This window comes from Cervus elaphus, chromosome X (assembly GCF_910594005.1).
Source record: "Cervus elaphus chromosome X, mCerEla1.1, whole genome shotgun sequence".
NCBI lineage: Eukaryota > Metazoa > Chordata > Mammalia > Artiodactyla > Cervidae > Cervus > Cervus elaphus.
In genome coordinates, this window is record NC_057848.1 from 162,095,798 (window position 1) to 162,111,190 (window position 15,393).

At 44.3% G+C, this 15,393-nt stretch overlaps 1 protein-coding gene across 1 annotated transcript in view; it reads left to right on the forward strand.

Annotated features, from left to right (window-relative positions):
• Positions 1–15,393, forward strand: part of GPM6B (glycoprotein M6B) — a 157,356-nt gene that overhangs the window by 64,781 nt on the left and 77,182 nt on the right. The gene's annotated exons all lie outside the window — the stretch shown is intronic.

The following is a 15,393-nucleotide window of genomic DNA, read 5'->3' on the forward strand; positions in this document are numbered from 1 at the left end:
TGTGTCCTTCTCCCGGCACCCAACTGCAGTCTCACACGACAGAGACAGACACTTGTTCTCTGCGCTCAAAGGCGCTTGGTACTATTTTTGCCTTTCTATTGTTGGGCTATTCTAGTAACAACTGGAGATGACAAAAATAGATTTGATTCTGTTGTTCATGAAGCTCAGGTTTTCATTGAAATAGAGGCATCACAGATTCTACCATTTTTGAGACACTAAACTGTCAGAGGATTAAAAAGTAGGTCAAGGAGGGAAAGGGAGTTGTTATGCATGCAGGGTAAAAAATTTAAATTCCAGCATGGTGATAATGGCATTCATGCCACCTTCATGACTTTGATCTCATTTAATCTTCCTGATGGGCTTCCCTGGTGGGCCAACTGGTAAAGAATCCGCCTGCAATGTGGGAGACCTGGGTTCGATCCCTGGAATAGCTACCCACTCCAATATTCTGGCCTGGAGAGTTCCATGGACTGTATAGTCCATGGGGTTGCAAAGAGCCGGACAAGACTGAGCAACTTTCACTTTCAATCTTCCTGACAACCATATGAGGTGGATCCTATTATAATCCACACTTGAAAACAGGGAAACTGAGGCACAGAGAGATTTATTTTTTTAGCCCTGGCTGAAGGCCTTACCACTTTGCATGGCAATGTCAAAATATCTGACTATAGAGCCTGTGCCTTTGACTCATCTTCTATTCACCTTCTCAGGTCCTTGAAGAGGGCATGCCCAACATGCCTCATCAATTTGTTTCCTAGGGTTGCCATAACAAAGCACCACAAACAGGATGGCTCAATCAACAGAACTTTATTCTCTCACAGTTCCATGGGCTAGAAGTCTGAAACCCCAGCAGGGCTGGTTCCTACTGAAGGCTCTGAGGGAGAATGTTTCATGCCTGTCTCCTGCCTTCGGGTGTTGCCCACAATCCTTGGCGTTGCTTGGCTTGTGGCAGCAGCATTCCAGTCTCTGCCTCTACCTTCACCTTTTCCCCATGTCTCTCCTCTGTGTCCAGATTTCCCACTATTTAGAAGAATAGCAGTCATCAGGTTGGGCTCACCCTAATCAACTGTGGCCTCATCTTGACTTGATTTCATTTGCAAAGACTGTGTTTCTGGGTGAGGTCACATGCAGAGGTATTGGATGTTATGACCTGAGCATATATTTTTGTTGGATCACAATTCAACCTGCAAGAGTGTATCAGGTTAGTTTTGCCCTCTGCCGCACCTTCTCATTTCCAAGGCTGGCCTGCTGCCATCACTTCTATACTAGCCTTGCAGGAATTACCCATGAACCTTTAGCATTCCAAGTTGCCCCCCAGTTCTATGCTCGGTGCTCAGTGAATATCTGTTGAATTTAATGACTAAGGGAAAGGCCACTGATTGTATTAATTTTTCCTAACATACATTCTCTTTCTTTCAGTAATTTTTTTCCCTCAAGTCCCAGAAAAATGTTGGCTTTTGTTTGTGAGATTTTCCGATTTATTCTTAGATGGGAGCTTCAATCTTTATTTGCATCTGTTTACAAACTGTTGAAACAAAGCTTTTGACTGCCTCATAATGTCTTTCTTAATCCCATTCTTTTTGGATAAAAATGGTATTAATATATCCATTGTAAATCACTGGCAGCTCAATTTGAAATGTGTCTTTTTGCACAATAAGTACTATTAAATATTCTCTGGTGGTGTTGCTCAGGGTAAGAAAAGATGACACAGTGTTTTCTCTTACTTAAAGAAGCCCAGTGTTTTTTTAATGCTGTATTTCATTTTCAAAAGACAAAATGCAGTGAATGAAATGGGAGCTTGCTATTTAGATGATGGAAACTGTAGAAGACAGGATACTTTAACACATTCTAAGAGGAAATGCATTTTTAAATATAAATGTTTGGTTTTTAATCACTCATTAGGGAAAAATTGAGACACTTATGTGGTCTAGATCCCTTAAGCATGCTTTCATGGCACTTACATGGAATGAAGCGGCTGAATGATGACCTAATTGTGCTCAGTCTCATTGGCGCTTACGGTGTGTCAGACTGAGTTCTCACTGCATAATGTGGATTGCCTGACCCATTTAATCCCAGGACCAGTGTATGAGGTCGGTAGCCCTCTTAAAACAAATTGAGTTGAGATTCACATAACATTAACCATTTTAAATTGAAGCATTTGGTGACATTAATGCATTTAATATAGTGTTGTAAAACCACCAACTCTATCTAGTTCCAAAACATTTTCATCGCCCCAAAGGGAAACCCCGTTATCCACTTTTTAAGAACCAGGAAACAGAGGCATGGAGTAGATAAACCTGTGTCCTAAGGTGGTGGTTTAGTCACTAAGGCATGTCTGACTCTTTGTGACCCCACAGACTATAGCCTGCCAGGCTCCTCTGTCCATGGGATTCTCCAGGCAAGAATACTGGAGTGGGTAGCCATTTCCTTCTCCAGGGAATCTTCTCAGAGCAAGGATCAAACCTGCGTCTCCTGCATTGCATCAAGATGCAATTGCATGCATCAGGCGGATTCTTGACACCTGAGCCACCAGGGAAGCCCCATGCTAAGGTTACCCAACTGGTAAGTGACAGAGCCCATGTTTGAACCCGAACACTGGGACTCAGGCCACTTGGTACCACTGTGGGCAGCTCTCTGCTGGTGTCTGAGCGCCACCTCACTTCTGGGGGATCAAAGCACTTAGCTTCTTTAACTTTGTGGTCTTCAGGGGAGATGCCTGCTGGTTGCTGAGCCCTCACGACTACTCAGCGTTCCCTACACTATGCCCCTGAGGAATCGGGTCAGAGCTTTTTCTTCTGCCCATCTCTGGAATGCTAGTTGCACCAAGCAGAGCATGCTGTATCTGTTTCTTGCTGCCCCACCTCCACGTTTCTAAACATCAGTGCTCCTTGACGCATCTCCTTCACCAGTGCTGGGACTCTAGGGTGTGAAGCAAGAGAGATGCCCAGGGTGCAATAAATTAGGTGGTATTCCCTCTGGAGGTCGTGTGCGCCCTTCAGCAGGGCTCTGTTGCCTCCTCTCATTCAGGCCTTGCCCTGCACTTCCTCCCAGATCATGTTCAATTGTTACTGCCTCTCCTTCTTGCCTCCCCTTTGGACTTCTTCCCTCTATTGGCTTCTGGGCTCCTCCTCCCTCCTGAACGCTTGGTCCTGTTTCTGATCATTGATTTCAACCCTCTCCAATGGGCTTTTGCTCCTCCCGCCCTCTTCCTGCTGGTGGTCTCTGTTTGGCTCTTTTCCTGGCTCTGCAGACCCAGCTGGCTCATCCATCCACTCGGAGTTCCTCCAGCATGCTGTGGTGAAGCTCCCGCCTGCAGCTCTAGTCCTGTCCTCTCTCCCAGCCTCAGCCTCAGTGGCCATAAATCCCGCTTGACCTGCACAGTCCCAGTGTGTGCCTGCAGTCTTGGAATCGGTGTTTGCAGTGCCTCCGTCCCTCTGTGCTCACATGGCCCTCGGATTTGACCTCATTAAGATGGCCGTCATCGCTTTGTGACATGTCTATGCCCTCTTCTTCCTTCTAGACTGAGAGCTCCTCTAAGGTAGGCCCACCGTCCTGTTTTCTCTCTGCCTCTCCATCCAGGCCATTGCCATGGTCTCCTCTCTCAGACTCATGGGCTCTGAATCTCGAGAGGCTGAGCCCAGGAATGTGTGTGTGTTGAAGGCCTCGCAGGCCATCTTGCTTTGCAGGCAGGAGTGCTCTGGAGCCCCACGTTCTCCCTGGCACATGCAGACAGTGAAGGAATATTTTTCTGAGCCAGCGGAAATAAATTTGAAATTTAAAATGTCAGTGGAGAATCTTGGCAGACCCACCCTGGCCAAGGGATCAAGGTTAACATCTTGAGCAGTACATGGCAACACCACTCGCCCCGGATATGATGCATCGCAAAGGACATGGTTTCTCTGGTTGCCTTCCCAGTAATGCTAAACCTCAGCCAAAGCCTGAGGGAATACCAGACAAATCAAACTGAGGGACTGTCTACAAAACACGTGACCAATACTCTTCAAAACAGTCAAGGGCATGCGAAACAAAGACTGAGGAGCTGTCCCAGATGGAAGGTGACCAAGGAGATGTGACAACTAAATGCAGTGGCAGATCCTGGGTTGGATCGTGGAACAGAAAAAGAACTTTGGTGGGAAGACAGCAGAATCCCCCAAAGTTCTGTACTTTCGTTCATCCCGTTGTATCGAGCTTCATTTTCTTAGTTTTGATAAGTATCCTGTAGTTACGTAAGCCAGTAACATAAGGATGAAAGATACATGGAACCTGCTTGCAGCATTTTGGCCTAAAGTTATCCCAATCCCCTGCCAAAAAGAGTGGTTAAAAAGAAATTACGAATAAAGGAATGGGAAATAAATGCAATGTCGTTGAACAGGGCGTTCTGGAAGGAGAGTAAAGGAGCCCAAAGGGAGACAATTAGTTCAACGTAGAAACCCAGCTGCATAATCACAGATGACACAGGGATGGCCCCTCATTTTCATCATTTCTTTCCTTATAGGTCATTTTCCGTTCATGCCTTATTCTGGACATTTATTTTTTTAATTGTTTTAGAATTTTTCTTTATCTTTGGCTATGCTGGGTCCTTGCTGCTTGGGCTTTTCTCTAGTTGAAGTGAGCGGGGGCTACTCTAGTTACGGTGCATGGGCTTATCACTGCGGTGGCTTCTCTTATTGCAGAGCACGGGCTCTAGAGCGAGTTCAGTTCAGTTCAGTCGCTCAGCTGCGTCCAGCTCTTTGCGACCCCATGGACTGCAGCACGCCAGGCTTCCCTGTCCATCACCAACTCCTGGAGCCTACTCAAACTCATGTCCATCGTGTCAGTGATGCCATCCAACCACCTCATCCTCTGTCATCTGAGCGAGTGGGCTTCAGTAACCGGGGCTCAGGGGCTCAGTAGTTGTGGGTTTGGTTGTTCCATGGCATGTGGGATATCCCCAGACCAGAGATCAAACACCTGCCTCCTGCATTGTCTGGTGGATTCTTTACCACTGAGCCACCAGGGAAGCCTCTGGACATTTATTTTAAATGGTATCGTATGTGATCTTTTGGGTGTGACTTCTTTCACTTAGCATAATATTTTTGAGATTCACCCATGTTGTAGCCTGTATCAATACTTCATTCCTTTTTATGGCCCAGTAATACCCCGTTGTGTGGATATATATCACATTTCATGTACCCTTTCATAAGTTGATGGACTGCTAATATAGTCTGGTTTTAGTGTGTCTGCCCTCTGATGCCCTCTTGCAACACCTACCGTCTTACTTGGGTTTCTCTTACCTTGGACGTGGGGTATCTCTTCACGGCTGCTCCAGCAAACCGCAGCCACTGCTCCTTACCTTGGATGAGCGGTATCTTCTCACGGACACCCCTCCTGACCTTGAATGTGGAGTAGCTCCTCTCGGCCCTCCTGCGCCCATGCAGCAGCCGCTCCTTGGAGGTAGGGTTGCTCCTCTTGGCCGCCACCCCTGGAAAAGGAGTACGTCAAGGCTGTATATTGTCACCCTGCTTATTTAACTTATATGCAGAGTACATCATGAGAAACGCTGGGCTGGAACAGTCACAAGCTGGATTCAAGATTGCTGGGAGAAATGTCAATAAACTCAGATATGCAGATGACACCACCCTTATGGCGGAAAGTGAAGAGGAACTAAAAAGCCTCTTGATGAAAGTGAAAGAGGAGAGTGAAAAAGTTGGCTTAAAGCTCAACATTCAGAAAACTAAGATCATGGCATCTGATCCCATTACTTCATGGGAAATAGATGGGGAAAGAGTGGAAACAGTGTCAGACTTTATTTTCTTGGGCTCCAAAATCACTGCAGATGCTGATTGCAGCCATGAAGTTAAAAGACGCTTACTCCTTGGAAGGAAAATTATGACCAACCTAGATAGCATATTAAAAAGCAGAGACATTACTTTGCCAACAAAGGCCTGTCTAGTCAAGGCTATGGTTTTTCCAGTGATCATGTATGGATGTGAGAGTTGGACTGTGAAGAAAGCTGAGCGCTGAAAAATTGATGCTTTTGAACTGTGGTGTTGGAGAAGACTCTTGAGAGTCCCTTGGACTGCAAGGAGATCCAACCAGTCCATCCTAAAGGAGATTAGTCCTGGGTGTTCATTGGAGGGACTGATGTTGAAACTGAGCTGAAACTCCAATACTTTGGCCACCTCATGCAAAGAGTTGACTCATTGGAAAAGACCCTGATGCTTGGAGGGATTGTGGGTAGGAGGAGAAGGGGACGACAGAGGATGAGATGGCTGGATGGCATCACCGACTCGATGGGCATGACTTTGAGTAAACTCCGGGAGTTTGTGATGGACAGGGAGACCTGGTGTGCTGCGATTCATGGGGCTGCAAAGAGTCAGACATGACTGAGTAACTGAACTGAATATAGTCTGGAGATTGCCCTGATGGCTTTTGGTCAAATCCCAGAGAATTATAGAATTGCTCCAGATCCTTCTACATTCTGTGCATCTGTTGCTCCAGGAGGTAACTCTTGGGATAAAGAGTCTGTAGCATCTCCAGAGTGTCCCATACAGGGTTGATTACTTATCTTAACCACTTGAAAACATCTTTTGAATTAAGGCAAGCAGTGAACCCAGGATCCCAAAAAGAAAAAAAAAATTGTGTGTCACGTTATGTCCAAATCAACAGTCACTGCTTCAAGGAGCTTCGCAGTGAAACACTTTATTGAATAAGTGTGAGAAAAGAAAGATATTAGTTGTCCAAAAATGCTGTTGCCAAACTTTGTGGAAACAGAATCTTTTCTGTGAAAACAGCATACATTTTTTTTCCTGTGCCATGGAATTTCCCCTCATTTGACCCAAGGGGTGAAGGAAAACTCTTATGCAACCATCTCATTTTAAAAGTTACTCTTTTATATGTAGGCTGGTTAATAACTAACAATAGACAATTTTATCTAAGAAGAGATGACTAAGATCCTGTATTTCACTTTTAGCGAGAGCTGATTTGCATATCTAATTCATGTTCCATTAGCCAGAGTTAGGGTGAAAAAGGGAATGCAAGAAAAACCCAAGACTGGTTTTGCATCCGATTTCAATTCAGTTGTGAAGATTACCTTCCAAACTCAGAAACTAAGTAAACGGTCAACTTACTCTTTGCTGAGGTGTCGACTGACTTTTTTACTTTTGAAATCCAACAGTTGTCAAGGGTTGCTCTCTAAAAGTTATTTTTAATACAAAGCATTTCCTCCCATCATTTGAATAACTTTTTTTAGGGGTACCTGTACACACACACACACACACACACTCTCTCTCTCTCTCTCTATGTATATATATATTTTTTTCAGTGTCTCGGAAGAACTTTTCACTTTCTGGAAAACTTGTGCCCAACTTGAGTCTTCCTCAGTAGTCTGATTTCACACCTAGATTTGAAATGGAGACATTTCACAGAATCTAAGAGTTCAAAATGATGTGCTGTGCTTGCTTGTTGGGAGCATAATTTTTGTTCTTCCCACCAGGCCTTCCACTTGGGAGCATAATTTCTGTTCTTCCCACCAGCCCTTCCACCCACCCACTTACTGGACTACTTATAGTTACCCTAGAAGTATAGTATTCAGAACTGGACCCCAAGCAACAGATGTTGTTTTGCTGTCACAATTTTGGTCATTTAGCATAAGCGCTAATTGACCTTTTTGGGTGAACATGGCATTGGGCTCAAGTTGACATTTATGTCCCCAAAGCCCTTCAGTCCCTTTTGATGTGTTGGTGATGAATGAGCCTGACCCCTGGCCACCCCTTCTCACCCACGTCTTGAAATCATGGATTTGGTTCCTAAGACATAAATTTAGGAGATGACATCTGTCCCTACAACATAGCGTTTTCAGATTCTCATTTCGTCAAGTTCCTTTTGGCTTCTGATGATTTTTGTCATTGTGACAAAAGGGTGTGGGTTGGCCTCACTGCCTAATTTCCTGTCACCTACTGACCTAACCCAGTGGGTGTCAGTAGGTTTGTTGAGCCTTGGAGGAGCAGACTTTGGTAGCAAATGGGTCAGCCCCACACCATGCCAACCAGTGGAGTCTGCCGGGCAGCTGGTACTTCATCCCCATGGCTAGGCACAGCCTGAGGTCTGTTGAAACATCAACGTTGCTAAAGAGCACTTCTTCCGAATCGATCTTTCTTGTGAACACTGGCAGTCTGAAAGGCCTTACCAAGTGCCTTGCCATATCCAGTGACTTTGTGCCTGGAAAATTCCCTCATACTAATAATCTAATTAACTCAGAAAAAAAAAGACAAAACAGGAAAACAGGCTAATCTTACATCTGATAATCCCTGCATCCTCTCTTAAGTGTACACAGGACCTTCTTTAATAATCTATTCTAGACTCTTGACTAGGATGTATATCAAATTCAGCAATCCATGGTTTTAAAGCCATGCATCTTCTTTTTCTCTTTGGAAAGTTACCAGTACATTTCCTCAACTATTGGTATGACAGAGGTGTGTCCTATGTTACTTCAGATGTGTCTGACTCTGCGACCCTGTGGACTGTAGCCCGCCAAGCTCCTCTGTCCATGGGATTCTCCAGGCAAGAATACTGGAATGGGTTGGCATGCCTTTCTCCAGGGAATCTTCCCAACCTAGGGATCGAACCCACATCTCTTATGTCTCCTGCATTGGCAGGCAGGTTCTTTACCACTAGTGCCACCTGGGAAGCCCTGTGACAGAGGAGGGTTTAGCTGTTCTTTCTCCAGGTCTCTTAAGAACCTGGCATGTGATTTGTCTTCACTGTAATGCTTAAATTCCTTTAGAAAATCTTCTAATCAATTTGGGTCCTCAGTTCTCTCTCTCTAGGAGTATCTCCTACTCTTCCTGGCTGAAGGTCATTGTTCTTGGCCAAGAAATCAGAAGCAAAATGAAGTTGAGGAGATAATCAGGTTTTTCTTGTACCTGTTGGAATTGAAACATCGGCCCACAAGTTTAGCACATGACCTCTTTGCTCTTTTTGATCGTGGTGTCAGGACCCACTTCATCGTTTACACGGTGCCCTCGTGCATATTTGATTTTTACAATCCCTGGTAACCTGGAGTCCTCACTAGCTGCCTTTGAGGAATTCTGAGGAATTTCTTAGAATTCACTTGTGAGGAAATGGAACTGAACTTATATGTGGTGACATGTAGGGTTGAGTGACTTTTCCCTTTTCTGCTCTTCATTGCAAAGTGGGCACCTCCTGGCCTGTACACCACATGGCCTTTGCTGTGTTTCATCACCCATACTTCAATGCTCTGAGGCTCACCTTTCTGACTTTCTCCTCCAAAGGCCTGTTCATTCTTTCATCCAGACCCTTCTCTGTCTTTCAGAGACATAGCCTGGGGAGGGAGATTCCCATAAACCATTTCAGCTCATTTGTTCCTGTTTCACATCTTTTGGGGCTGGTTGATGAGTATATTACCAGAATATCATTTCTGCGATTGTCTCTAAAACTGTCTTCCTTTGAAAACTCTGGACTCTGGAGTCAAATTGGCCATTTTCTGAACCTTTGGAAAACCAAAAGGCTGGAACCTCTCCCTTCCCTGGGCCCCCTTGGCTGCCCCCCTAATTGTGAGAAAGTGTAGCCCCATCCTCCCAAGATTCCCTTCTTAGCTCCCAAGATTCCCACTTAGCTCCCAAGGGGGTTGGCATCAGTCTAGTAGAGCAGCCCCCTGGTTGACTTTCTCTAGGAGGAAATTAGCAGCGTTGCTAAGGAAGGTGATCTAGAATTTATCAGCTCCTCTGCTTTTTTGCTGAATAAGATGCTGTGCAGATCTGGTTCAGTGATGTGTTTACATTACCCGGCATGTCCTTGGAGAGCTGGCAGAAGGTCAAGGGTCAACATCGATTTCTTTCAGATTTGTCAAGCCTCTTGCTGACTTGCTGTGTTCCTTGTACTATGAAGTCAAGAGTAGAGAGCCGGGTAACAGATGACCTTTTAAATATAACTTTATTGATACTGTGTTGGCAACTTTTTCTCTTGCCTCCACTAACCTCGCCCCACTTTCCAGAAATAAGTGGGCCACATGCTGCTGTCACTTGTTATCAAATCTGCATATAATGAAAGGCAGTCCCAGGAAGAATTGCTTGGGGAAAAATACTGATTTGGTTACCACATATGATCCTAAAGATAAAACTGCAATGTTGAGTCTTTCTTTCTGGTTTCTCTCACCACTTCACAACAAACTTATGAAATGGGACAAGGATGGACTAAAGGGAAATTGTTTCTGTGTTGTTCTGCCAAAGACTCTTCTCATTCCTTTTCAAAACACCACACATCCTGGCATTTTGAAAACCACTGTAATTATCACAAGGCAGCTCTTTCTCTGGGAAAAAACTGAGCAAGTTTCCCACTAGGAGATGACGATTAAAATAATCCGTCGGTGCTGGGACCAAACGTAACTAGCAAAGTCCGTTCAAAAGCTGCATTCATTGGGGAAAGAGAAAGAACAACCTTCTTCATAATGAGCCCTGGGAAGCGGCCAGCGTGGAAAGAGGTCACACAATTGACAGCTTGGCGTCTGAGTAACTACTACAAGCCTATTTTTGCTTGCGGTGTTACAGCTTCTGTGGTTTTTTCTGGGGCTGATGCCTGGTGTCTTCAAGCAAAGTTTCCACCGAGTCTGTCTTTTTTTTTTTTTTTTGAAACCACCAAGCATTGTGGGATTGTAATCTACCACTTTCGTAGGAGGTGAAAGAAGTTACTGTGACATGAACAAGCAGAGTGGGGTGCACTAAACTTTTATTTCAGATGGATGTAGCATGGGGCCAGGACATTTGTTCTTATCCAGAAATGAGATGTTGTAAGATGGTGTAAACTTTTCTCAATCTTTTGCTGTTCATTTTTTGAAGATTGCTCCTGGAGGATGGTGTGGTGAAACTCTTTATGTGATAGGTTAAAAATGTGCACAATCTTCTTGTCATCCCAGCAGAGCTGACAAGGATACTGTTTGTAAAGCTTCTGCTTGCTGCATATCCAACATGCAACACATTGGTGGGCTTGAGGGTGTGGGAGAGGGGAGATGGCTTCAAGGCTAGATGGCTTTCTGTGGTCATACCAATTTTGAAACTTGACATTCATGATTGAATTCAGACATGAGAAAGCTCTTTGGAATAACATTCTTGATACTTGGCTCATTGGGTATTTTCCAAAAGCTCTACAATGTACTTTAATTTATTACTGTTGCTTCATATTATTTGTGTTGTACCTGCCTGCTATTGGCTCAGTGGTAAAGAATCCTCCTGCAAATGCAGGAGACCCGGGTTGGATTCCTGAAAGCTCCCCTGGAGAAGGGAATAGCAACCCACGCCAGTATTCTTGCCTGGAAAATCCCATGGATAGAGGAGCCTGGAAGGCTACAGTCCAGGGGTCGCAGAGAGTCAGATACAACTTAGCAACTAAACCGTTGCCTGCTGTGCTGCAGTTAGTATTTAATGTTAGGAAAATGGTGTTGGGGACTGAAAGCAGAAACCAGGGGAGGGTTTCTAAGGAGTCCCAGAGGCCAAGATTGCTGCGGCCTCTGCTGTCTTCATCAGAAGAAACACTCACTGACTCCAGAGGGTCCTGTGAGACCTACTGTAACCTCTCCCCTGATGGCATGTGACCTCAGTGGCAGAGGGACAAGTGCCAGGGTGTCCCCCATTATCTCCCTTTTCCTTCAACCTGGATCTTGACCACCCTTTCCCTAGAAAGGGGGAGCCACAGCCGAAGGCAAACAAAAGTTTCTTTTTGGCACTTCCAAGGACCAAGACCTACTACACACACACACATACACATACCCCTTCCCCCAAATTTGACCCTACTGAGCTGTACTAAGCAAGGCGAGCCAATCTCTTGGTTCTCACCATTTCTGGGTTGTAGACCACATAAAAATCTGTTGAAAACTTATAAATTCCCTCTCCCTTAAAAGTTTCCCTTGGAGAAGGGAATGACAACCCACTCCAGTATTCTTGCCTGGAGAATCCCCATGGACAGAGGAGCCTGGCGGGCTATAGTCCATGGGGTTGCAAAGAGTCGGACACGACTGAGCGACTAAGCACAGCACAAGTTTCTCTACAAATGAATGTAGTGTTTGCCTATGGTTTTGCAGGAATTCATGGCTTCCATGAAGCCCATGCTGAAGGATTTACTTTTCCTGTATCCCCTTATTTGTTTTGAGTTTTGTTACCATCCGCATGTATTACTTTTGTTAATTGAATCTGTCGAGGTCACTTTTACAGTTAACAAACAGGACAACCAGGAGCCTAAAACTGGTTTTTCGTTTGTAAGTACAGCATTGAGTCCTGAGAATCGATTTGAAAGCCCAGTGTTCATTATTGACTTTTTAAATACCAAAACATATCAATGTGACTGCCCCAAAAAAGTGATGAGAACCAAAATAGCAAAAAAAAAAAAAAATGATCAACAGTTGAATTTTTATCTGAATTATTTTTAAACAAAGAGTATGGAAAAAAAGGCTCCTTATTTGAAAGCAGACATAAATATGTTCAGGGTTTGGCTGTGTTAATTGTCTCATATTCACATGGGAAAAATCTTACAGTTGCCAAAATGGTTCCTTGACAGCATCAAAAGGATGAGAGTGGATAATTACCACATCAGGAGCAAAAATACTGGGAAAGCTCCCTGCAGGGTTTTCACCAGAGCTTATCTTATGTGACTATCTTTTTTTATTTAAAAAGCTTCTTCTGGAATGGTAACAAGTGCTTTGCCTTAGTTGGACTCCACATGGGAGCCATCTTTTATAGTAAATCTTTCACTATACCAGAGTGTTATAAGATTCCTGTATATTTCAAATGGCAGTCATATTTTACTCTTCCCACCGAAGTTTTATGTGACATTTTTGTACTCTGTTCTTAAAGTCCATAAAACTGAAACAACTTAGGGGAGGGAAAAGAAAGAGATGGGTGAGGTAAGAAAAAATTCTAGTGAGGATTTCCTAGTCTTCTAATTCCTTCGTATGTAGAAGTCACCTGGCCCACTAACAGAGCTTTACTTTCAACTCACTGTGAATTATTTGTCTTAAGCACATGTTGGCATGGAATGAAGTTTCAGTTATTGCTGTGATGTGATATCAGTTGATGAGGTGATGAAACATGGATTTCTTTTTTACATCTGGGACAGAAATGGAGGATGGGGAAGAAAAGAGGGGTGAGCCAAGAACAGGGACAATGCAACTGACAGGCATATATTGGCGAGGTGCATTGTTCATTTATTTCAGTAGCTGCATAGCTTTAGTTTCAAACACTAATGAATACTCTGCGTGGTAGGGCCATATGTGGCAGAGTGTAGTAGTTATGATAGCTAACAGTTATTGAACGGTTACTATTCTAAGTACTTTATACGTATTATTGCTCTGTGAAAACTGTATGGGATAGCAGTGTTCAAATTCTGACTTCTCCACTTCCTAGCTGTGTGTGCACATGTGCAACTTAACAATTGTTTTTTAAATGAACCCTTAAGTACCCATCCCTTGGGGTTGATATTACCATTAAATGAGGTGGTAGCCATAATACATCTATAATTATGCCTGATACATAAAAAACTCAAAAGAGGTAAATAAATTAGCAATGAAAAGATACAGAGACTTACAAGTGACTGTTATAGTGGCATTATTCACAGTAGCCCCAAACTGGAAACAACTCAGATGTCCTTCAAATGGTAATTGGATTAAGAAAAAAAAAAAAAACAACACTGTGGTGTATCCATACCATGGAACAGTACTCAGCAACAAAAAGGACAGACCTGTGGATGTGGATGTGCGCATGCTCAGTTGTGTCCAACTCTTTGCGACTCTGTGGACTGTAATCCACCAGGCTCCTCTGTCCATGGGATTCTTCAGGCAAGAATACTGGAGTGGGTTGCCGTTTCCTGCTCTAGGGGATCGTCCCGACTCAGGGATCCAGTCTGAGTCTCCTGGATTGACAGGCGGGATCTTTCCCGCTGAGCCACTTGTGAAGCCGTATGGATATAACACGGCAATAGGGAAGAGTCTCGAGCATTATGTCCAGTGAAAAAAGACAAATGCAAGCATACTGTATAATTTCATAGACATGACATTCTGGAAAAGCCACACTATAGCAATAAAAAGTATATCTGTGACTCTGCTCGATGTTATGTGTCAGCATGGATGGGAGGGCAGTTCGGGGGAGAATGGATGCATGTTTATGTATGGCTGAGTCCCTTTGCTGTTCACCTAGAACTATCACAACATTGTTAGTTGGCTATACCCAATACAAAATGTTGTTGGTGTTAAAAAAGGCATATCTATGGTTGCCAGTGGTCAGAGACGATCAGCTGCAGAAAGGTACCAGGAAACTGCAAAGCAGCAACTGTTGTGTGTCTTGATCGTGGTCATTATGCAGCAGCCCACAGTGACTCAATTTCAGCAGACTGCACACGGAAAAAAATAGGTGAAGTTAACATATGGAAGTTATACTTCAAAGCTAAAAAGCACACTTGCTGCAAATTGTAAGACTGGATGATATTATAGGACTTCCTGGGTGGCTCAGTTGGTAAAGAATCTACCTGCCATGTAGGAGATGTGGGTTCTATTCCTGGGTCGGGAACATCCTCTAGAGAAGGGAATGGCAACCCACTCCAGTACTCTTGCCTGGAGAATTCCATGGAGAGAGGAGCCTGGTGGGCTACAGTCCATGGGGCTGCAAAGAGTCGGACACAGCTGAATGACTGAGCACGCACATACATGATACTAGATTGTCTTATATTTTAGAACCGGGCTGAATGGGTTTTTAATACAGATCCAGTTTGGAGGACTATTTAGATTATTTCCAAGGAGAAATAAAGCAGGTGCCATTGGGTGCTTACCATACACCTATCTGCCGTGAAGGAGACACAGGATACCACCAAAGGAACCGATGCTAGTCTTTATTTTGCAGAAATGGTAGGGAAGTTCCAGAAAGTTCATGTCCATGAAACCATCAAGAAATCCCATGAGTGAGAATTCAAGGTGTGCAGTGCAGATAAGTAATGGGATGGATCAGCAAGAGGGGAGAGAGTTTAGTGGAGATAGCAGTAGCCATAGAAGCCCCCTGCCAGAGATAAGACTTGAAAGGGTTGGATAGACTATGCTGGAAATAATTTGGAGAGCAGTATGGAGGTCACAGTATATACTTGAAACTGGCCAGACTGGAGCATATTGGGAAGACCCAGACTGACTCTGAGGTCTGTCAGCTTCACAGCTATGATGCAGGGGATGAGGGGGAGCCGGCAGTGAGGGTTCCTGATTGCCCAGTGGCCTGGCTGCCTAGAGTGGCAAGTACTGGTTCCTGCTCTGAGTATGGGTGCCCCCCCCCAACTCCAAGTTCAGTGACATCACATTGGTAGCTTACGGTTGGCCATGTATTTACACCAGGGACAAGGACAAATGCTATACAGGCCGGATCTCCCCAC